We start from the raw sequence: 23553 nt of genomic DNA on the forward strand, positions 1-23553 counted from the left end.
ATGAGCTAGGAATGTCAAACAAAAACTGTGAGGAAGTTTCAAGTCTGTACTTCGGAGTTAAATTGATAACAGCGCTCCATGTGACCTATTTTTGGTTATGATATTTCAATGTTAAAATGCTGCAGCACCTGCAATGTGGTGAGATGAACAGCATCGAGAATGACATTATATGCCAAACACAATCTGCACACACACTTATCAGCACAGTTGATTAGCTACTGGATCAACATTTTGAACACAAAAAACACACAAAAACACTTTTTTTTTTCACAAAAAACACACGTTAAACACAAAAACATGAAAAACAAACCAAATACACACACAAAATTACAAAAAACACATACAAACAAACTCAAAACAGACCAAAAACACAATAAAAATACAAAAAACACACAAAAATTACAAAAAACATACATAAAAAACAAAGAAATTACAAAAAGCAACCAAAAAAAAAAAAACTGTAAACACAAAAGGTTGCATTACAAATTTGGGAGAAAGTTTCAAGTCTGTACTTTGGAGTGAAGTTGATCAACTTGAATGCTGTTGCTAATTACTTTCATAGTAAAAGCAACTCTTTATTTTTCAGCTATAAAGCACATTTCAAACCCAACATACACACTTTGAAAAACACACCACTGACCTTGTCTTGTCTATGGCAATTATATAAATGCCTCAAAATGAACATGGTTATGATATTTCAATGTTAAAATGCTGCAGCACCTGCAATGTGGCGAGATGAACAGCATGGAGAGTGACAACATATGCCAAACACAATCTGCACGCACACTTATCAGCACAGTTGATTAGCTTCTGGATATTCACATAGTGCCAGATGTTTACATATATAGCTAGCTGTTTCATATTTCCGTCCACCCCCTGAATGTTCACATTGACAGATCTGGCAGAAATGGTAATATGGCTCCTCTCATGCGTCTGTGGTAATGAGATGAGCTGGGATTTGCTACAGTCTGCGGCTTCTGCTGCTGCCATGATCGTTTGTGTCACCAGCTAAGCCTCCCATTGATTAAGGCCGTGAACAAGCCCAGCCAAGCTGCTTCGCTCGCTCCGGCTGGCATATGTCAATCCTTGTGTGACTATGCATGAGACTGTGTTTTTTGTTGTCGTCAGCACTCAATACAGAGGCTTCAGTAATTTTGTAGCAGACACGAAGGGAACAGTCTAAATCAAAGCTTGTTTTTTAAATAGACAGAGACCCTGTCAGATGCATAAATGGCTCTTTTGCTGCATTCAAGGGCTGATTGATAGAACGCAGTAATGATTCAGCCTCTTGCCAGCTCATGAAAGCATTTAAATTTGCTAGTCGAAATGCTCTGCACTGCAAAAAAAGGGATGTTTAAAAACCAGATAAAAAAACTAAATCTGAGGGAAATTATCTTGCTGCATGGACAGATAATTTCACTTGAGAAGATTTCTTCAATTAACCCATAAGAACCCAGACCCAGTAATCCTTAAAAAGGAAAATTATAGGGGATATACCAAAGTGGACCACGTAGAATACATTTCTGATGTTTTTTTAATTTAAATTGTGACATAAACGTTACATAGGCGGTTTATGGTATTTCTTATTTTGAATGAATAAACTACATACCTTTTCTGCTTACAGAAACACAAATTTGCCTTTTTCTTTGCATCTGTGCTGTTTAACAATATGTTTTTAGATTTGTTTTTAAGTAACAAAATCATAATAAATCAATAATAAATAAAAACAAATAACCATTTGCCTTTTTTGTTTTCATCTCCATAACATATATCAAAATTACGTCTTGAATAGTGCTGTTAGACAACAAATTCCATTTCAGATTTGTTTTTAAGTAACAAAATAATAATAAATCAATAATAAATAAATATAAATAACACTGCCTCATTGGACGGCTTCTCAACAAGCTACTGTAGCTGTGGAACACTAAAACAAGATAAATTATCTAACACTTCTAAATCTTGGTGAGAAACAAATAATTTGCAGTGCACTCTGCTCGGGCCAGTTCATCGCTGAGTTAATTTCTTATTTTAAGCGTTCAACATGCTTATTTCTAGATATGACAATCTTAATTTTAGAACTCTAAATCTGAGGGAAATTATCTTGCTGCATGGACGGATAATTTCACTTAACAAGTGTTTTATCTTGTTTTTAGACACCCCTTTTTTGCAGTGTGGGCCCGTTGGGGCTCCCAGAGGGACACCAGGATTGATACCACGTTACCTTTCTCCAACACAAATTTAAATTCTGTTACCAAACGACATTCTAATCAATTTCTGTCAATGAATGTGTTTTTGTTGTCAGGGCCCTCCTTTAAAAAGACATCTTGATTTCAGTTAAACTACCTGGTTAAAGAGAGATGAATAAAACATGAGCTACGGAGAATGAATGAGTTAAAGAGCTGTCATTCAGTGTTGTCTGTAATCCCTGTGAATCCAACTTTTTTTGTTCTCCTGCCCTTCACAGCCCACATTCCTCAGCCAGGCCCAATTTGAAACACAAAAAGTCTGACCCCTCCTCCACTTAAAACACACACACACACACACACACACACACACACACACACACACACACACACATGCACTCGCTCTGACAAATCTAATCATCACGCTCTTTTGCAGAGTTGTGTAATGGCGTTAATGAATATTGATTTCCTTCTTATCTTGATGGTTAAGTAATAACCAATTCTATGTCCATTTTGCTAAAGCTCCAAACTGAAAACACAAAAGGCAGTTCATAACTGGTTATTGTGCCAGCTGTATTTTACAATGAGGGTCCACACAGTGCTCAAATTTCCTGCTCATAAAACTTAACTTTTTTCATTCAAGTCTACCATACACTGTGTGGTGATGAATGCAGCAGAAGACTTCCTGTTACTTTTTTATGAATCTGTTAAACAAATAACAGAAATCGACCTTGTATCATTTGAATTACATGAGTGGCTATTCCGGATCATATTGTGCTAGCACAAAGCTGGCCATAACATTCAGTGCCCACGCAGGAAGTAGTGTGATGTTCATACAATGCAGTGAAAAGTAAATGTGGAGGCTGAGGTAGCCCTGATGTTTTGTCATATCATTTTGTCATATTAGACGTCAGTATTAACATGGATTAAAGTAAAAAAAAATCTTCTGACTGAAATTTTATTCACCCGACAGCCAAGTCACGTGCAGTGTTTGAAACATGTTCCAGGTTAGGTTACTGACACCTGCTTAAGAAATACTAATGCATAAGAATTCAGCACCAAATGCAGCCATCACATTTAAATGCTCAACCAATACTGTTTTACAGGAGGATTTTAAACAGCTGTTCTATTGTATCTTGCTTTTTTTGTCCTTCTAATTATTATTTTTTTGACAAAGCTTATCTTTACTCTCTAAAATAATCAAGCATCTACATAACTGTTTTTATTTTCCTTATTATTTCAAGTAAACCTTTTATATATAAGTATATAACAGTATATAATAATAATAATATATAATTATAATACATAATATAAACATAATAATATTGGGTCAATTTCAATTTCATGTCAATTTCATGGTGTATCGATATATATAACATTAGGCATATGTCTCGATGGTGTGGGATCTTTATGTTTTCTGTTATGAGCTCATTAGCTAAACTAAACAGGTTGGTAATGTGTCACCAGCTAATAGTGTTTGCTACTTTAGCAATTAACTTGTTACAAATAATAATAATTTTCAATTACATCTTGCAGAAATTAAAATATACTTCCACATTTGTATCTATTTTTAGAATAAATAATTGAACGTCAGTTTTGGCCAATGTTAACCGACCCACATAGCACACATTTCCCCAAAATGTGATCACTGTACATCTCTGAGCTCTTAGCTTGTTAGTCAGTTTGTATAATTTCCGATAACTTTGGTAACCTGGATGGCAGGAAAAAGGCTGATGATGGTCAAAATGAAACTGAGGTTAGATGGATGAAATTACAGAGGGGGAGACAGTGACTCAGAGTGCGACAGTTTAATACGATCTCACTGTCTCCTACAGTCTAACAGTGTCTTCATCAACCAGCCAGTCAGATGAGACAGTTCAGGAGGAAAGTCAGAGCTATTCTCAGACTCAAACCAGCCAGAGAAGTGTGAGTGATTAATTCAGTACTCTGCAGAAAACACCCTCATATTATGACCATTTCTTAAAGCAAACACACAACAAGGTGTCCAGCAAAGCTGTGCACTGCCTTTACCACCATTGTATGGGCTGAAATATGTGCCACCAGAAACTGGATTTGAATTCGAATTGCTTAACTTAAATAATTGCATTAAAAAACGTAATCTAATCACATCGTTTAAATTGTATTGTTCAATTTGAACCATTGCATTGAAAAACTGAATCTGAATTATAATTATAATTTATTAGTTTGGAACTGAACATTTTCAGTTTCACAATTCAAATTCAGTTTGCAAAATTCATTTTCAATTTTCTGCGATGAACATCCGGTTAGTTGAGGCAGAGCAATTGAGCGCAGACACACAGAGCGCCTTTTCGGCCAATCAGCACATCCGTTTTCTTTTGTAATATTTGTTGCCACTATGTTGCCATAGTGCCTCTTTGGCCAATCAGCACCTCTGTTTTCTTTTGTAACATTTGTTGCCCCCCGGTTGCCATAGCGCCTCTTCGGCCAATCAGCACATCGGTTTTCTGCTATTGATTGCTCTGCCTCGTCGCAGAAAATTGAAATTGAATTTTGCGAACTGAATTTGAATTGTGAGAACTGAATGTTCAGTTCCAAACTAATAAATTAAATTTCAAATTACAATCCAGATTCAGTTTTCCAATGCAATGATTCAAATTGAACAATACAAATTCAAATTCAGTTTTTTTTAATGCAATTATTCAAGTGAAGCACTTCAAATTCAAATATTAATAATTCAAATTCAGATTCTGGTGGCACATATTTCAGCCCATACCATTGTCTCCAAAAACCCTAGTGAAAACCCTGTGATGGCATTTCAGTGGTGTGTTTACAGTTTCTTCCTCTACCCTTATTGGTGATCAATTAATGCAGCTTTGACATAGTGAGTAATACAATATTTCACATTAATTATAAAGGGAAAAAAGTATTTAACAACTGAAAACTATGGAAATAGTTATCCATGTTTAGTGACTGTCACACTAAAGGTGGTGAGGTGGTGTTTTATTTTCTGTTCTGCTCTTGTTATTTCCTGTTTTATTTTGAAATAGTAACTCTCCTCTCGTTTCAGGTCACTTGCCCTTCCCCGTATGTCATCTGTCTGATTGTCTCCCCTAATAACCGATTGTGTTCACCTGGTGCTCCCTTCCCTCCATGTGTCCCAATAGTCTGTGTTCACCTGGTGCTCCCTTCCCTCCCCGCCACCATACCAGCCACTCATCTCCTTCTTTTTCTGTGTAATTTATTAGTTAAGCGCAGTTCTTAGTTTCATAGTTTTTTGAGTCAGCTGTTAATTTTTTCCTTCTTTTGGAGTGATTTTGTGTTCCTTATTATTTCCCCCCCTTTAGTCCTGATCCAGTTATTCATAGTGTTTTGTAGAATCTTTTATTTTTCCTATCAGGTTTTGTTCCTCCCTTTTGGAGCGCCTTTTGTTTGTAGAAGTTTATATTTTATTGTTTTTCCCCCGAGAGTTTAGTTAGTATTCCCCTTTTCTTAGGTTTCAGTGCTATTCCTCCTTTGGAGTGACTTTTCTTTGTTTGATTTCTACTCTTAGTCAGGATTTTTGATAGCCCTTTGCTTTCACTCTGAGGATTATCTCAGCTGCCTTTTTGAATAAAGAAACATTAAGTTCACTTGCTTTGCATCTGAGTCCTGACTTGAGCCCAGCCTGACAGTGACAGTATGATTTGTTACAGCAAGAAATTCCACAACAGCACTCAGATTGAACAGATTGTTGTTATGGCTGCTTGACACAGCCAGCCTACCCATGTGTAAAGTAATCATATGTGTTATCCAAACATGGTAACTACATGTCTGTGTGTGTTTGATGACTTAAGTGCTCATATTGCCCTCAGTGGTACAGTAAGTGTTTGTCATTGCAGCAGCATATTGCCTCCGTCTGTCTAATTCACTGAATTAGTTCTAATCTATTAACCTGGCCTGTGAGATTCATAACACATTAGTGTGAGACTGATGACCAAATACACAAGCTAATGTTGTGCTAACTGCAGTAAAGTGGATCTTACCCTTCACAGTTCTTGCTAGGCCATGTAGATTGAAAAACAAAAATCTTACACACTGACTAATGACTTTTAAATCACAATTTAATAGATGATGATTTGTTTAATACCATACACTTTCTTATCGGCTCTACTGACCCAAAAATATCCTGATAACCTTTTGAATGCTCATTTTCCAAGAGTTAGAAAGATTTTTCCATCCATATTTATGATATACAAGAGGGCAACTCCATTGGTTGCACTTGATTTATTACCTCTGTAAACATTTTCTTTATGGGTTTATTGTCTCAAATGCTTCTTTCAAATCTACTTCAACACAGCATGATGTTCATTTTGTAAATGATGGTCCCATTTAGAGTGAAATAGACAATAAAGCAGGGTAGCTGTAGGGCAGGGCTATGCCTTGATGAATGAAAAGTTGCTAACGCAGTGTTGTTTTGTTTCCTGTGTTCAGAACTTTGACCCTTCAGTGTGTTTCAGTGAAGACACTTTAAAGAGTTGGGTGTTCATTTTTGCACCTTGCTAACCAAGCTAGCTAGTGTAGCAGAGTACTGAGTACTGCTACTCGACTGAGTACTTTCTAAGTACTTTTTGAAAAGCGGCTGAGTGTTTTGGCTCCGCCCACTAGTTAGTTACCCTCGGCCTCTGTTTCCATACAGGTACTTTTGTAGCGGCTAACCAACAAAGTTTGAATGTGTCAACAGACCGACGCGGCAAGCAGTGTTGCTAACTTAGTGACTTTGTTGCTATATTTAGAGACTATTCAGACCCCTCTAGTGAATCTATTTTTAAAAAATGACTAGAAACAAATATAGCAACTTTTTCTGGTGTTACTGGAGACTTGCTTCTACTCTTTTTAACGAGAAACACTGTCCCAAAGCACTCACAAGTGGCCCAGTCCTCCCACAGCGGTCTCTCCCACATTGCAAAAACCAACTGACAAAAATTAAGAAATAAATATTTAGGATTAAGCAAAAAAGCAAAGCAAATAAGCAAAATATTAATGCTCAAAACAAGTAAAATTATCTGCCAATACAGTAAGTACATTTTTCTTTGTAAAAATTCTTTAAATAAGTAAAAATATCTAAGAACTGGAAAAACCAATGATGTCTTGAAATAAATTCAAATATACTAAATTTGAGCAACTGTGGGTTGAAAAGCCCAACCGTAGTAACATTAAAATGAGCCAGCAATACTTGAAACGAGCACGTTTTGGTGCATAGAAAATGCTTTTTTCAGACTGGTAGTCCACAAACCCAAAGGTGATGTCACGGGGGCTACGTCCACTTCTTATGGTACATTCAGTCTATGATTTCTACACAAAAAGGAGACATTAGTTAGAGAGCTAATGTGGGACCTTGTTCAAAATCTGAGGCTATTTTTGTTTGTGTGTCAGGCTGTTGTATAGCTGTTAAATTTACAGTAAGCTAATGATTAAACAGCACTGCTTTGTACACAATGAGGTCAAACGAAATGATTTCACCTCCTCTAGATTCTATCAAGAATCTATAGATTTAGAACAACATTCTGACTGGTTGCTGAGAGGGTGTCTTCATGAAACATTAGAAATATATATAATATGTATTTTTATTTATATTTATAATATATAAATTATATATATATATTATATATATATATATATATATATATATATATATATTTATAAAATATACATTTGCTGACTTACTGATTTTTTCCTGTAAGGGAAACACAGTACTATAACATATCAGTTATACAGGCTAAATATTTTGAATTTTATTTGACTTGGACTAAATGTATTATAATATTTTGAGACCAATTTCACACATAATATTGAACAGGGCCATTTCTCAAAAACGGCAAACCATCATATTTTAATTCTCATTCCAGCAGGCAGGGACAGATTTTAAATCATTATTTTGTCTTTTTTTCCTACTGACTTCTGATCTTATTCACCTTCATTGTGCCAAATGTTGCTCTGCTAACTCCACAGCAACTGTCGCCTCTCTGAATCTCCATCTGTTTAGTCCCTGCAGGCTCAGTACCTGCTGGAACAAATCAGTCTGCTTAGATAAAGTACTGCCCGACAACACAGTGTTACTGTGTGTCATTGTTTGGTGCTGCATAACTGCTGCCCTACATTGCCTAAGTGTTTTGAAATTAGAGGTAGAAGTGGGTCACAACACAAACAGAGAGCAGGGATGTTGCCTGTGGATAATCAAGACAGCACATTGCTGTGGAAAGCAATTAATCAAACAGTGTGCAACGTCTTTTTTTTTTTTTTTTTTTTATAATTTGCTATTTAACCCTTGTGAAAACATGTTTTACCTAAGTAGCACATGATAAAAAAACAATTTATTATTTCCTGCCTGGTAAGAAAACAATGTTTCTTTCTTTTGTTGTAGCTTTATGTTCGGCTTTTCTCAGTTCCAGACTAAAAACTGAAAGTCTTTAGTAAATCTAGGAGTTTTACTGGAGTCACGGCGCTCCCGTCATCTCCATGGTTAAGTTTAAGGTAGTAATCTGCTCTGTTTCATATCAGTCTTTTCCTAGTCTTGGGTTTGAATCATATCAAACGTGTTTGATATTATCTCAAGTCTCAGTGACGTAACACAATCACCAACCAATAGATGAGCGGGGGAAAGGTCCCCGGTTCCAAATTGGCCAGTAAAACCACTTCCACAGGGAAAAGTCACATCACAATAATGCTAGTAAGCTCAGTCCTCAATACAAATATAGTAATGTCAGATATTTAGATTTTTGGGGAGGCTGTTTCTTAGTAAAGAGAACAGTAAGGAGACCCAGTTAAAATGTATAAATATATAGCCTGTACATAAATAAGTAATAAATAATCAATCATTAATGTATGATTAACTAAATGAGAGTTGATGTATAGTATAACTATTCAATTAAACAAATTATAATTAAACCTCTGAAGTCCAGGAGATTTTGTTTCAAATTTGTCAACTTCCGATGCATTCATTTCTGTCTCTGTTTAGCATCTTTCAGTCTGTCCTTACATCACATGCATGGCTCCTTTTTCTCCACACAAACTTGGCTATCAGATTTTTCATTTTATTTTCATTAACAAAATATAAAGTGCCAGGAACCCAAAATACAAACAAAAGACACAGGTGTCTATGGAAATGTACCATTTTTAAAAAACATTTCTACAACAGCAGAAAAAATAATAAATAATAAAACTACAAAACCGTCTATTTGCATATACATAAAAATAGTAATAGTTTTCATTGTAGAAAGAAAATTCACATTTTAAAAATGGTCAAGAAACATAAATGGCACACTGTGAAAGCTCCTATGATTGCACTTTCAACTGGCTTTCTCAGCTTGTCTACATATCATATATAAATAAAGTTATTACTATAAATAAAACATGTATTTTCAATAAATAGATGGACTCCAGAGGGTTAAATTGGACATAAATGTATAACATGAATTCATTTCTAAATGTTCCTTTCCTTTATTCTTCCTTATATCTGTTTTTACTCTAAAATAGTCAACTTTTTGTGTCAGAAAAACACATTTTCAGCTTTGTGAGGGGGCATTTTGTGGCATCTTCTCTTTTTTTTTGTTGTTTTTTCAACAGAAACCACTGAACACACAAGAGCAGCTGGAGCCAAAAGCTGCTTCTCCTCCATTTAGTAAGTTTTTACTAAGAGCATGATGGGGAGAATCTAGTTGTAGTCTTGTAGATAGTGACCCTGCAAGATTGACAGTCTGTCTAAAATCTCAGTGTGAGACTAAAAACTCTAAACACTTGTCTTTAGATGTGAGCAGGTGTGAGCTGATAGTTCCAGGAGTCTTTTCCAAGTGTGTTTGCATGTTTGTGTCTGAAACCTAGTAGCTCAATATGAATGAGCACTAGGAGAAACCATAGCCGAAAAAACATGAATAAACATCAACCAATGCAATATCTGGAATGCGTAAAAAACTATTTCATGTATGTAAGAACGGGAAAAAACAGGAATGTGGAAAAAAAGTAGAGGTAAAAGCAAGTGACATGGTATAAATCCTGCCATGCCATTGAATTTGGGAAATATGACTTCATAGTGCATGTGTTTCTGAACATCTAGTTACCAATAGATACAAAAGGTTATTTAAAATAACTATAATTCTATGTAGCACACGAATGTAAACCATAAGGCACAGCTTATTGTGTCAAATATTGATATGTGTTGTTAGTAACAATAATATTTATGACCCGACCAAAGGAGAAATCAGAAGATCTAGTATAAAGAGTGACAAAGTCAGCATAGAAAGGGAGTAAAGTAAACTGACAACTGCCACGCAAGGTTATAATAGTTTTGGATTTTTCATTAGTTTTAGTTTGAATTTCGTTGTGGATTTTTGTTTTCAAATTCAGTTAGTTTTAATTAGTTTTTAGAGTGAGTTTGCTAGTTTTAGTCTAGTTTTTATTTTTTGAAAAGGCTTAGTTTTAGTTTAATTTTTATTAGTTTTAGTGTTGGTTTTAGTTTTTTTGTAATGGGCTATGTGTATGGTGCGAGATCCAAAGAGGTCATAATAAATTTTGCCTTTACTTCCTTTGCCTTATCCATCTCAGCCCCAATAAGGTTATTAACTCTTACATCTGCAGCCGCTGCTGGATTTTCAGCCCCGCCGCAAAAAAATAATATGATTTGTAATATCATGGTTGAATTGAAGACTTTCACTTGCACACAGTGAAAGCACAACATCCAACGTTTACAGAATGTTGCACCGGTGACATGTTTGCGCAAGTGCACTTCGCATTACCGTAATAACTAAACGGTTTGCACCATCGGGAAAAATCCAATGTTTTCTGGAAGCTGAGAATTTGCTCTTTACAGCCAAGATGGTGCCATTACGGTAATTTCCCCCGCGCTTCTCCTAGAAACCCACAAAGCAGGAATACAGACACTCAGCGGTGGAGAAATAGAAACAGTGGATTATGTATGAAAAAAGTTGACAAAGACAAAAACGAAGGTTATTTTCTAGTGCTGGGACTTTAACCCGTTAATTAAGATTAATTAATTACACATAAATGAACGTGTTAAAAAAATTGACGCATTTTTATCACACTTATTTTTGCACCGCGGAACGTTTCTCACTGGATGAGTTTCAGGCGGACCGATTATACTGGAGCACCAACTAGCGTTCATGAGTTCAGACAACAACAAACCACAGTGAACATGAAGGAAGAAGCTGATGAGAGCGCTTTGGTTGGCCCCGTGGATGATGGGACATTTTGTTACAAAAAATCCAACGGATGGAAGCGTCGACAAGAGCATGGTTGTGTTGCTATGCAACAAGGAATTCACATATCACCGCAGCACATCGAGCCTCAAGTATCACCTCAATGCAAAACATATAGCAGCTAGCGGCTAGTGTGGTAGCTAGCGTGGATTGTGTTTTACTTAAAAAAACAAAGTATTCTAGTTTACAGAAGATCTACCTACCTATAGGCTACCTGAATTTCTGAAATGTACTATATTTCTAAATATGCTATTGCTACACTTAATGGCAAAAATTGCCCTGGTCTGTTGGACTTGAACAAAAATAAACAATATTTTTGTTGCTTAAGCTTATGTATTCAGTCATTATTCAATGGTATACTAAAAATCTATTTGAAAAAAAATACTTCTCACTGTTCTCAGGTCAAATATTTCAATGCGATTAAAATGCGATTAATTAATTACAAAGCCTCTAATTAATTAGATACATTTTTTTAATCGAGTCCCGGCCCTAATATTCTCACAAAAATTGTAGTTTGTTTTTTAAAAAAACGTTTTTAATTTTATTTCAGTTAACGAAAAAAAAAATTCAATTCTAGTTTTCGTTATTTTGTTAGTTTTCGTTAACTATAATAACCTTGGTGCCACGTGGTTTGTCACACTGAATCATTTGAGCAGCTGCCATTTGAAACTGTTTGTAAAAGGGCAGTCACTTTCAGGTGGTTGATATTGTGAGAGGAAGTCAGGTTACATTGTATAAATTGCAACAAGTTTAAAGGGAGGAGGTCCAGGTGGATGGATGGGTCAAACAAAAACAGGACATTCACCCAGTTGAATTGTGTTCTTGTCCCTCTTGAGTAACAGCATTATTGTAAAATGGAACTATTAAAATGTTGTCCAACTAGGTTGTTTACATCATCACAACCATCACTTGGGTGCAACCAGCTGACACTTCCTACAGCAAAATCAAGTGATAGCATGAACAATCACAAAGCCTGACAAATAGCTTGTGACATAGATCCTAGATAAAAATCTAACAATGATAACAGTTCTTTTGTATTTTAAAAGAGCAAACTCAATCTGCCGATTTGTCACCTTCTCTTTCCAACGTCAAGAAGTCAGGAAAGGATGATAGAAATAAAACGCTCCAAGAAGTTTGAATAATTCCTGTTACCTCGGCATTTAACTTTGTCCTTACTTAGCTTAACCCATTTAGGCCTAAAACGCCTGGAAAAAATGCCTGGAAAAACCTCTGGGCGATTTTGAAAGAACCCCCTAAAACCTGAAGTTTTTCTGGAAATTCAACAGAAGATTTTTCAGCCTCTGTAGCAGATAGAAATGACATTCAAAAAGTATTTGAGAGTTTATACCAGTGGCCTTCATGAGAAGTTGAGTTTATTTGTCCAAACCTTCAATAAAGTTTTTTAAAAAATCAACAAACTCAGCAAAAGTTACATCTGACTGAATAAAAATCCTATGCATAATACTAATACATGACCATTAGCAAGATGCAAACATGATATGACCATTGGAAGAAATAGACATAGTTCTCATTAGCCTACTGTAATAAAAATAATAATAATTATCATAATAATAATAATAATAAATAATAATAATAATACATTTTATATATTGCACTTTTCAGGGTACTCAACGACGCATAAAGTAATATAAGAAATAAACAGTCTTGATTTCTTATATCATCATCACAATCAATTAGTATTATTATTGTTATTATCTCCAGATGGCCACAAATCTGTCTGTTCTTCGGTGAAAATATGTCGTCTAAAAACATATTCCTCATCCATAAATGCCGGTCGATTGGTTCCGAGGGTTCAAAGTCCGGATCAGCAATAAAATCACCGGTGCTGTTTTCATCAAGATCGCTTCCGTCACTTACTTCTGAGCTCCCTCCGCTATAGTCGTCTTCCTCCATGATTTCAAAGTTCTGGAAAAGTCCCATGTTGCATTGCGACACTCCCGCATGTATTCTGATGCATTTCATTGGCCAAGAGACCGAAAATAGGTGGAAAAAAACGACAAATACTACAAAACGACGTATCCGCTTTCCTGGCCTTAATGGTATAATAATGTAACAGCGCTCCCGGTTTTAATGGTAGAAATGCTTTCCCGGCTTAAATGGGTTAACCATTCGCATGATGGCTGGAAAGTTCTATCTAGATCTTGGTTTTCTCATTTTGACAGTATCTGAAATTCCACATAAAGGCCTTCATGCAGCTTTCAGCTAACTAGCAGTCAGACATATAGCTCAAACAAATAATGCAGGGCTTAGAAATAGAAACATTAAACTAATCTACCTCACTGCAATCAATATAAAAGCCTGAGTGTTGGATGCCCTGCTGTGATGTATGTGTCTTGGTTGTGTGTGATACCTGCATGTCTAATAAGACTTGACTGTTCTGCCTGTTGGAAGACGACAGTGAGTGTATTTAAAAGTCAAGTAGATTTTCTTGGCTTTGATTATGTGCAACTAGACCTTTGCTTTATTATTGTCAGTATCACTTCTGTGAAGCTGACATTTATATGATCTGCTGCCATGAATATATATATATACCTTGTGCCCAGTCAAGCCAGAAAGTGGGACAGTAAAGTCCTCCAACATATATGGTCAAATATACCCCTTTTCGACCAATGCGAACCTAGTTCTTTTGCTGGGCTGGTGCTGGTCTTGGTTCAATCAATTTGCAAAGCATCTCAGAACCTGTTTGCTTTTCCACAGGCTTTAGAGACACGTCATTACATTACATTACATTACATGTCATTTAGCAGACGCTTTTGTCCAAAGCGACTTACAATAAGTGCATTCAACCTGATGGTACTAGACACAGACCATAGGAATCAGGTAAGTACATAACTTCAAGAGCTAACTGTCATTGCTAAAGGAGTGCTATATGTTAAAGAAGAAAAGAAGAGAAAAGAATAAGAGCTTTTTTTTTTTTTAATATATATGTTAGGTGACCATGACTTAACCAAGGTATTGTTGGAAGACATATGTCTTCACCCTGCGGCGGAAGATGTACAGGCTGTCTGAGGTCCTGATGTCGGTAGGGAGCTCGTTCCACCATTTGGGAGCCAAGACAGAGAAAAGTCTGGAAGTGGTTTTGAGGCGAGTTGACCCACACAGGGTGGGAGTCGCCAGCTGTTCGGCTGATGCAGAGCATAGAGGACGGGCAGGAGTGTAGAGTTTGACAAGGTCCTGGATGTAAGTAGGACCTGAACTGTTAGCAGCAGAGTACGCCAGAGCTACAGTCTTGAAACCGCGCAGCCACCGGTAGCCAGTGGAGGGAGCGGAGGAGGGGTGTTGTGTGTGAAAATTTGGGAAGATTGAAGACCAATCGAGCAGCTGCATTCTGGATGAGTTGTAGAGGTCGGATGGCTTTGGCAGTCAGACCTGCCATGAGGGAGTTGCAGTAGTCCAGGCGTGAGATGACCAGTGCCTGAACCAGGACCTGTGCTGCCTTCTGAGTGAGAAATGGGCGGATTCTCCTGATGTTATGCAGCAAGAATCTGCAAGATCTGGTAGTGGCGGGGATGTTTGATGAGAGGGACAGTTGGTTGTCAAGAGTTACGCCAAGGTTTTTGGCGGTTTCTGTGGAGACAACCACTGTGGTTCTGGACAGTGATGTGGAGGTCAGTGGTGGGGGAGCCCTTCCCTGGGAGGTAGAGTAGCTCAGTCTTTCCCAGGTTGAGTTTGAGGTGGTGCGAGGACATCCACTGGGAGATGTCGGCCAGACATGCAGAGATACGTGCTGCTGCATGTGTTTCAGACTGGGGAAATGAGAAGATTAGCTGGGTGTCGTCGGCATAGCTATGATAGGAGAAGCCATGCGAGTGGATGAGGGAGCCAAGGGAGTTGGTGTATATCGAGAAGAGGAGTGGACCAAGGACAGAGCCTTGAGGGACCTCGGTGGTGAGTAGACAGGGTTCTGACACAGAACCCCTCCAAGTTCACTGTTTTCGTCTGTATACGTCTCCACTCTCTCAGCAAGTATAATAACAACAATTGCAGGAGAAAACTGTTGCTTAAGTGAGAATCATGTTCTTTGATTTTTCAAGCGGATTTAACACCATCCAACCCAACATACTCAAAAAAAAAAGCTGACAGAGATGGGAGTGGATCTTTCCTTTATCTCCTGGATCACAGATTACCTGACAGGAAGACCACAGTATGTCAGGTTGGGGAACTGTGTTTCTGGGACATTAATGAGCAGCACAGGGGCTCCACAAGGCACTGTTCTGGCTCCATTCCTGTTCACACTGTACACAGCGGACTTCAAATACAACTCTGAGTCCTGCCACATCCAGAAGTACTCGGACGACACTGCTATTGTGGCGTGTATCAGGAATGGAGAAGAATCTGAATATAGGGATCTGAGTGTGTTCAGTAGGAGATAGTTCTTGTGACTCCAGTCACTGAAGGCTTTTATCAAAGACTATGGAAATGATCATAGATTTCCGTAGGTTCAAGCCCCCCCTTCAGCCAGTGAATACCTGTGGGGTGGACATTAGGTTGGTGCCAAGTCATAAGTATCTGTTGCAGGACGGAGAGATACAAAAAATTGTTTGCTCCTACAGCCATCAGGCTGTCTCATTCTTCCAGAGATTCTACTAGACTCACTGAATTTCCCCTCGGGGATAAATAAAGTAATTTTGATTTGATTTGATTGATACATCGTCTCTCTACAAGAGTTGCTCCTGGCTTTGTGAGCCTACATTGGCATCCAAACACGACATGTACAACACGTTATTTCTGCTCATCTCGGATGTCGATTACATTAACGATTATTAACACTGAACATAAGATGTTAATGTTAGACTTTGATTAATATGAAATGAATGAATGAATGTTTTAATGGTCTCATTGGTCATGATAATTCCACATCCAGCCCCAGATGTAAGTGGTTCATGGTTCAAGACCAGTAGAGAGTTGGTGCCACTCTGGAACCAGTTGTCCTAGCAGAGAGACGGTTCTTTGGCTATCGAAAAGCGGGCAACTGGTTCAAGATTAGGCGCCAGCTCAGAACCGGCCCTGGAACTGCCTTGGTTAAAAAGGGATGATAAATAATTTGCTCCTTCCCTCAAATATGACCCACAGAAGCTTAACTTACAAGCTATCTACTATTAAAATATTTGACTTGTGGTTTCATGCAGGAAACGACTTTGTTGCTCTTAATACAATGTCACCTGACTTCCTGTCAGTGCAAAATCTTATACACTTATACTCGTTGAACAATGACACTAAAGAGGTACCCAGTTCATTAAAAAAGCAATGCCAAAGGAGTCCAGACCAAGCATTCGTATGTGACGGGTTGGGAATGAGAATGTGTTGTCCTGAGTGCTCAAGCGTGCTATATCATTTCTGCAACTCCATGTTCATGAGGGTCTGTTCAGACCATCTGCACGCAGCCCCACAAAAAAGTGAACATGGGAACTGTTCACACTGCAAACACTGTGTATGCTCTGGTTGTTCTACACTCCAGCCAGTGGTGGTGGCATGTGTTGTGTTGTGTGTGTGTTGTCTCCTCTATTTGTATCTTACCTATGTACTTGCTGTCTTTTATATTTGTATTTATTTATATTTTTTAGGGACTACGGATGCAAACTAGCAGCTTTGCTATCATCCGGCATATTTACAAAGAAGTTTTTCGATGTTCATTAATTTGCACTGTCCCTATCCAAAAATAAAGTATTAAAGTAAAGTGTTTGAACCATAACTGGTTTGCTAAGAAGAAGAAGAAGAAGAGAGATGTTGGTTTTGAAGAGAGGTTGTGCTAGTAGATCTGCCACTACCCAAAGTCATATAATTTGTCTCTGAAGGAATACAATGACAGTAAGACTTTTTTTCACCCATATTCTTAATTAATATGATGGTATGGCAAATAACCATATGGTGCATTACTGCCACAAACCGATATACTGTAGATAGTACAATAGCCTGTACAGAGTGGATTGGAAAATGTGCACGTGTAAAGCACCAGACTGACGCACACTCTCAATGTTAGTTGAATGGAACTGCATCCACATGACTGGTACAAGTCTGCAGAAGTGGAATGTGTAAATTATGTGTGAACCTTCAGTTACACTCTGGCAGAGAAGGCTTCTATGAAGATGGACAGTCCCTCAAAGGTAAACTTTCAAACTGGTTGCTATTGGTGAATGCGCATGTGAAAATTCAAACTAAAAGAAATCTGTTTGGATTAGCCACTGCCTGCCAGTCACGTTTTTCCCTTGTGTCTCTGGTTGTTGTGATGCTAAATGTGTTTTTATTTCAATTAAATGCTTCTCTACACAGTATACATACATTGATACCCTCTGAGGGCCCTTTAGGTCTAAATAACACTTAAGTAAATTTCCCCCTCTCAGCCATGATTAGTCAGATATGGTGTTTAGTACATTTAACAGTAAGAAAAAGTATCTTTACAAAAATGCAAATATGAGTGCATATGTGCATTTTTTGCACGGATTATCCTATTCATTTGATGGACGAATTGTACACAAATGTGTGAAAATCAGAAAAGAAGGTTTTTTTGACATAACACTTTTAATAGATAGAAGTTTGATGTTCACTCTGCACAGAAATAAATGAGCAAGTGTAAAGTGGGCAGATGTGTCTTGTTAACTAAACACTTGTAAAATTTGGGTAATGTATTTTACTGCTTTTAAATGGACGACGAGTGCTCTTCACTGACTGAATTGCCAAACTGAAATTGCACTAGAGGAGCAAGAGGAGCTGATAACTCACCTAATAGAATTCCACGAGTATGAATTTCAGTGGAGAGTTTCAATATTCATAATTTCTGAAATAAAAATGTCACTTTAAAGATAGTGAATGTCAGCTATGAGAATCTTTGTTCCAAAAACATTTAGTTATCAGCCTTCGGAAATCAGTTGTACTTGGATTGTGCAGCATTCAAACCAGGGGCTGAGGTGCTTTGTGAAAATGATCCTCTGAAAGAGCAAAGTTTGAAAATGAGCCAGCTAAAGGATGACCAGTATGTGCCAGCTAGTCTCGTGTCATCAGCATCAATAGCCAATCTGCAGACCTTCAAACATCCCAGCCAGGCGGCTCATGACCTTTCCCCAGGGATCGCCATGGTGACAGTGTGCTGAAGCAGCAGGGCAGACTCTCACTGCACAGGGAATTCAAAATTTGTTATTATCTACACAGACAAGCTACTAAGGCCCTTGTTTGAGGTATACCACAACATATGCAACAGTGTAAATACAATATGTTGTGTAAAATCAATGGTGATCAATTCCGTTTTGGCTTTATATTTCAGTATTCTTCTTGTATTATACTGTATTATTATTAAACGACTAATACTAAATAGCACACTTTATACTTATTTATAATATATATATATATATATATATATATATGTATGTATATTCTTCTATAATATATATCTGCTTTATACCCCTTATACTATACTGTGAATATATATATATACACACATATATACATATTCAAATTCTATTCATATATAAATATATATAAATTCATATTCTAGGAAATAGCTCTTAAAAGGGTAAAACAGTAACCTGGGTGTACCCATACTGAGCGCGTTGCGCGCTCAAATTCATTTCGAACTGCGAAAGGGTCTGGTGTCCATGGCCGATTCTTAGCCCTGTTTTAGGGATCCAATCACAGAACGGGGAGGGACGGCAAGACGATGACGCGTACAATTGGACAGACGGAAGCTTGTAGTTTTGTAGTTTTCTTACAGATCCAACATGGCTGCAGCAGACATGAAGCTCTCTTTGGATCTAGCTGTAGACAGTGTTCTAGATAGTTGAGAGCCAAAGTTTATTTTAAAAGTAGAACAAAGTTTGACTTTACACTCCTGTTTCACCACCAAAAAGGATGTTTTAGCCTTGCTTCCGACAGGATTTTGGCAAGAGCCTAATCTACCAACTAGCCCCGCTACCCCTCACTGCTGTAACGCCGGTGATCTGGCTGCTCTGGATCCAGCTTTTCTGGGAGGTAGCACTCCAGCACCTTCAGCTTGTCCTTAGAAAGGAAGTTGGCTTGTGGGAACACCACCGTAAAGTGAATAATAAAGCATCCCTTCTCAAATGGTCTGCGGTACATGGGCATCCCTTCAGTCATGACGCACTTTGTGTCTCCTCACCTCATCTAGTCCCATCCTCTGCTTGAGGGTCGGGGACTATGGTCGCTTCCAGCACTCTGTCTTTCGCCCTCTGTGTACAGTCTGCCAGTGTCCTGCCAGTCCAATCCCTGATGTTGTCCCCCACCTCTCCTGCGTGGCCTCCCTTTACTTCTGGTGCCACTGATCTTTCCTTGCAGGATGTGGGTTGAGATGTTCTGGGCACGTGTGATGTGACCGAAGTACTAGAGCTTCCTTCTTTTTACCAGGTTTAGGAGTGATCTTTCAATCCCCCGCTCTTGCAGAACTGAGTTGTTGGTGCGATGTTCTGTCCAGCTAACCCTCAGTAGCTTCCTATAGCACTTCATCTCGAAGGCTTCTATCTTCTGGGTGTCGTTAGCATGAGTTGTCCATGCTTTGCAGCCGTATGTCACTACGGGCCAGACCAGGGCCTTCAACACTCTCAGCTTGGTGGACTTCCTTAATGCTCTGTCCTTCCAGATGGCCTCCAGAGAACCAAAGGCTGTCCGCACTGCACCCAGACGTGCCTTAATCTTGCGACTGCTTCTAGCTGCTTCGTGTGTCTCCAGGGTTGATCAATTCCCCTGGATGTGAGGTGATGAGGAGAGTTCTGTTGTCCAGTGTCTGAACAGGCTTCTTGAAACCACACAAAGCCTAAACCAGCTGTAACTCCATTGACATGACCAGGTCCTCTCCTTTCCTGCTAAAAACTGAATGTTCTGGCATTCTGGTCCAAGACAATGATGACATCACCTGGCTCAATTCCTGGCTCCTGGTCTCCCTCTCCATGGAAAACGATCTCCTGGCCGTCTCTCAATCCTTTGTGAATGTGGACCGCTAAAATCTTCTTCTGGCGCATGATTTTTCGGCCCCCGCATCCTTTGCAGCGGTCCTTGTGGCTGATTCTCTGTCCTTGGCCCTGGCAGCTGGAGCACACTGTGGACACTTGCTGGACCGTGCCTGGTATTAGTTGGGGCATGCGGACCTGTACGCCTGTGCCATGGCAGGACATGCACGTCTGTGCAGCTCCTTTCTGACTCCCCGGACCTTCACATCTCTCACAAATAGTATTCTTCTGGAGAGCAAGTTTTATTGTAGCTCCATTTTAAAGATCTTCCAGAGTCACTGTAATCTGAGTTGTTTTTTGGTGGGGGTAGTCGGATGCACAAAGATGTCCATGAGCGTTGCAAAGCCCCCGCCACCACCACAATCGGTCCCTCCTTCCTTTATAAATGCTCAATGAACAAAACCTCATATGCCTGGGAGATCTGCTCGAACTTCTCTCCTTCTTTAGGATTTTTGTCAGGGTTATATTTTAAAGCTAGTTTGTGATATGCCCTTTTCAGTTCATCAGGAGTAGCATTAGGTTTCACACCCAATGTATCATAGAAACCCGTTTCCTTGGCCATGTTGATCTTTGATGGAAAAGCTTTTATGAAGACAGCAATTTGTAGTCTCACATGTTCAAAAGCACACCTCAGTTCACAGACTCTTCCAGAATCTTTGTCTTCTTCGTTGGGTTTGAACGGCAGCTTGCATCCTTGATTCTGCACTACTGTCACCTTCTGGAGTGAGCCAACTCCTGCAGTTCCCAGTCTGTCAGATTATTATTATTATTATTATTATTTTCTTTCTTTATTGACAATTAAGGAACATTACAATCATGAGGTCAGACAACAAGGGCCGCCGGCCCCTGCGACGTCATTCTGGCTGCTTGCTGCTTCTCCTCTTCTTTTCCTTTTACTGCCCCCACAGGTCACAAATAGAAGTTTGGATAGCTCACAAATCTCGCGAGACAGATTTTTAACGCAACAAGAAATATCGTCAAGTTTATATTTATATTTTCCTGGGTAGAAGTCCTGTGCTTGTTGGGGCCATCCACCGCCGCTCAACCTAAGTAGACCTTTTTGTTCTCCTTGCTTGCCCCTTTGCTCTAACTCCTGAAATGTTACTTTAGCCTTGGGGTCATTAATAATTACTACAGCCACTAGATAGCGCCGCTAATTACACAGGGTATAAACTTTAAATGTTTGGATTATTTAGGACGCTATAACATAACCACAAAACAGAACTAAGTACCTGTGTACCTGTGCAGCCCAGTCAGAATTTATCGAGCACAACCAGCTATTGTGTGGTTTGTTACAGGCTAGCATAGCAGGGGAGGAAACTTAACAAAAGCCCACAGCAAAGCCAATTTTGAACAAAGTTTGACAATTTGTAGCTCCAGAGCGAACACTTTAATGCATGGTTGAAGATGGATGGAGACATATATGAAGCACACTCACCTTCTACAAGAAAACTTTTTTTGCCAGTATCGACAGCCTGTCCTCCTGTCAAAACGTCAATATAGGTCGCATGTACAGGCAGCAAAAAATTAGCTTTATTTACGAATTTCACTTTCTTTTTAACGACTTACCAGAAGTTTTTTGCCCTAAACCGAAGGTCAGTGGTTTTACAACATAAATCCACAGAAATTGCAGTCCCTTTTTTTTTACCATACCTGCGTGCTATTTTAAGAACGCACCATTGTACCGCAAGCCCGCGAGCCGCGCCATGATACATTGATATGTGCCCTGAAACGTGAGCCGTGATACGTGCCATAATTTGTGGTACTGACACACAACCTCTTCTGCCGTTTATGTTGGAGAAGTTGTTGGATGTGAAATTGGTCTTAAATTGTATTCATTATTATCTTAAAAGAATCTTAAATTTGATACCTGCAGAGGCCCTCTGATTCACAAGACTCCGGAGGTGACGTATGGTTTTCGATCGTCGGGTAATCGCTTAGCAACAGTTTCGACCATGATCACATAAGCAATGGATTAAACACGGGAGACGCAACTATGGCCGCCGTCGCTAACTGTGCACAACATCAGCAGCTGATCATAAACAAAGCAGCATGGGTAATTATGCACAGAGTCTCCGCTGATCTTAAAGATAGTGATTGTGAATTTACGGCATTGCTAACTGTACACAGAGTGTCCGTAGCTTGTTGTAAACAAACAGAAATCGCTAAGTGGACACCTCCTGCAGCAGCAGCACATACACACTGTACTGCTACAGAGCTAACTGTTAGCCTATTAGCAGGACTGTGCGCTTCGATTCGTTCTTACTCTTTTTTTTATTTTAGAGAGAGAACATCCAACTGTCGTTAATTAGAAAACATGAGCATAAACAAGTAGATTGGTCCTAACACACGTACCGTCCGTCAAATTATTATTGTTTTAAAAGAGTCTTAAATTTGACTTGTTGAATTTTTGGAAAATGCTTAGTTTTAGTTTAATTTTTATTAGTTTTAGTGTAAGTTTTAGTTTTTCTGTAATGGGGTATTTGTTGGGTGCAAGATTAAAAAAAGATAACACAATAAATGTGGCCTTTATTTCCTTTGTCTGATCCATCTCAGCCTCAATAAGGTTATTAAGTCATAAAACCAGATAGATGAAATAGATTTCATATCAACCAAAAAGGTTTACGTATGAAAAAAGTTGACAAAGACGAAAACGAAGGACATTTTCACTATCATTTTAGTTAGTTTTAGTTAGTTTTATAACCACATAATACAGTTTCAGTTAGTTAACATTTTTGTTTTTATTTTCAGTTAACGAAAATGTTTTTCAATTCTAGTTTTCGTTATTTTGTTAGTTTTCATTAACTATAATAATAAAATATAATAATTATAATAATAATAATAATAATACATTTTATTTGGAGGCGCCTTTCTTGGCACTCAAGGACACCATACAAAAAAGATAGAAAAGAAACAGCAATAAAATACACAGAATACAATGCAACAACAACAATACAATGCAGTAACAATAATAATAATAATAATAATAATAAAAATAATAACCTTGTCTCACTCATTACTTTTTCAACTTTGCCATATATTGTAAAATGTACATGTTGTCTTCATTTTCCACTCATCCAGAGAGATAATGTTCTTATTTTGTTCGTCATCACTGTAATGCTGTGACTTGAACAACATTATTATGTCTAAATTGACTCTATTTTT

At 38.2% G+C, this 23553-nt stretch overlaps 1 pseudogene; it reads right to left on the reverse strand.

Annotated features, from left to right (window-relative positions):
• Positions 1–18435: 18435 nt before the first annotated feature.
• On the reverse strand, positions 18436–21029 carry LOC131985259 (dnaJ homolog subfamily A member 1-like; annotated as a pseudogene).
• Positions 21030–23553: the final 2524 nt, after the last annotated feature.

Source organism: Centropristis striata, chromosome 14 (genome assembly GCF_030273125.1).
Source record: "Centropristis striata isolate RG_2023a ecotype Rhode Island chromosome 14, C.striata_1.0, whole genome shotgun sequence".
Taxonomy (NCBI): Eukaryota; Metazoa; Chordata; class Actinopteri; order Perciformes; family Serranidae; genus Centropristis; species Centropristis striata.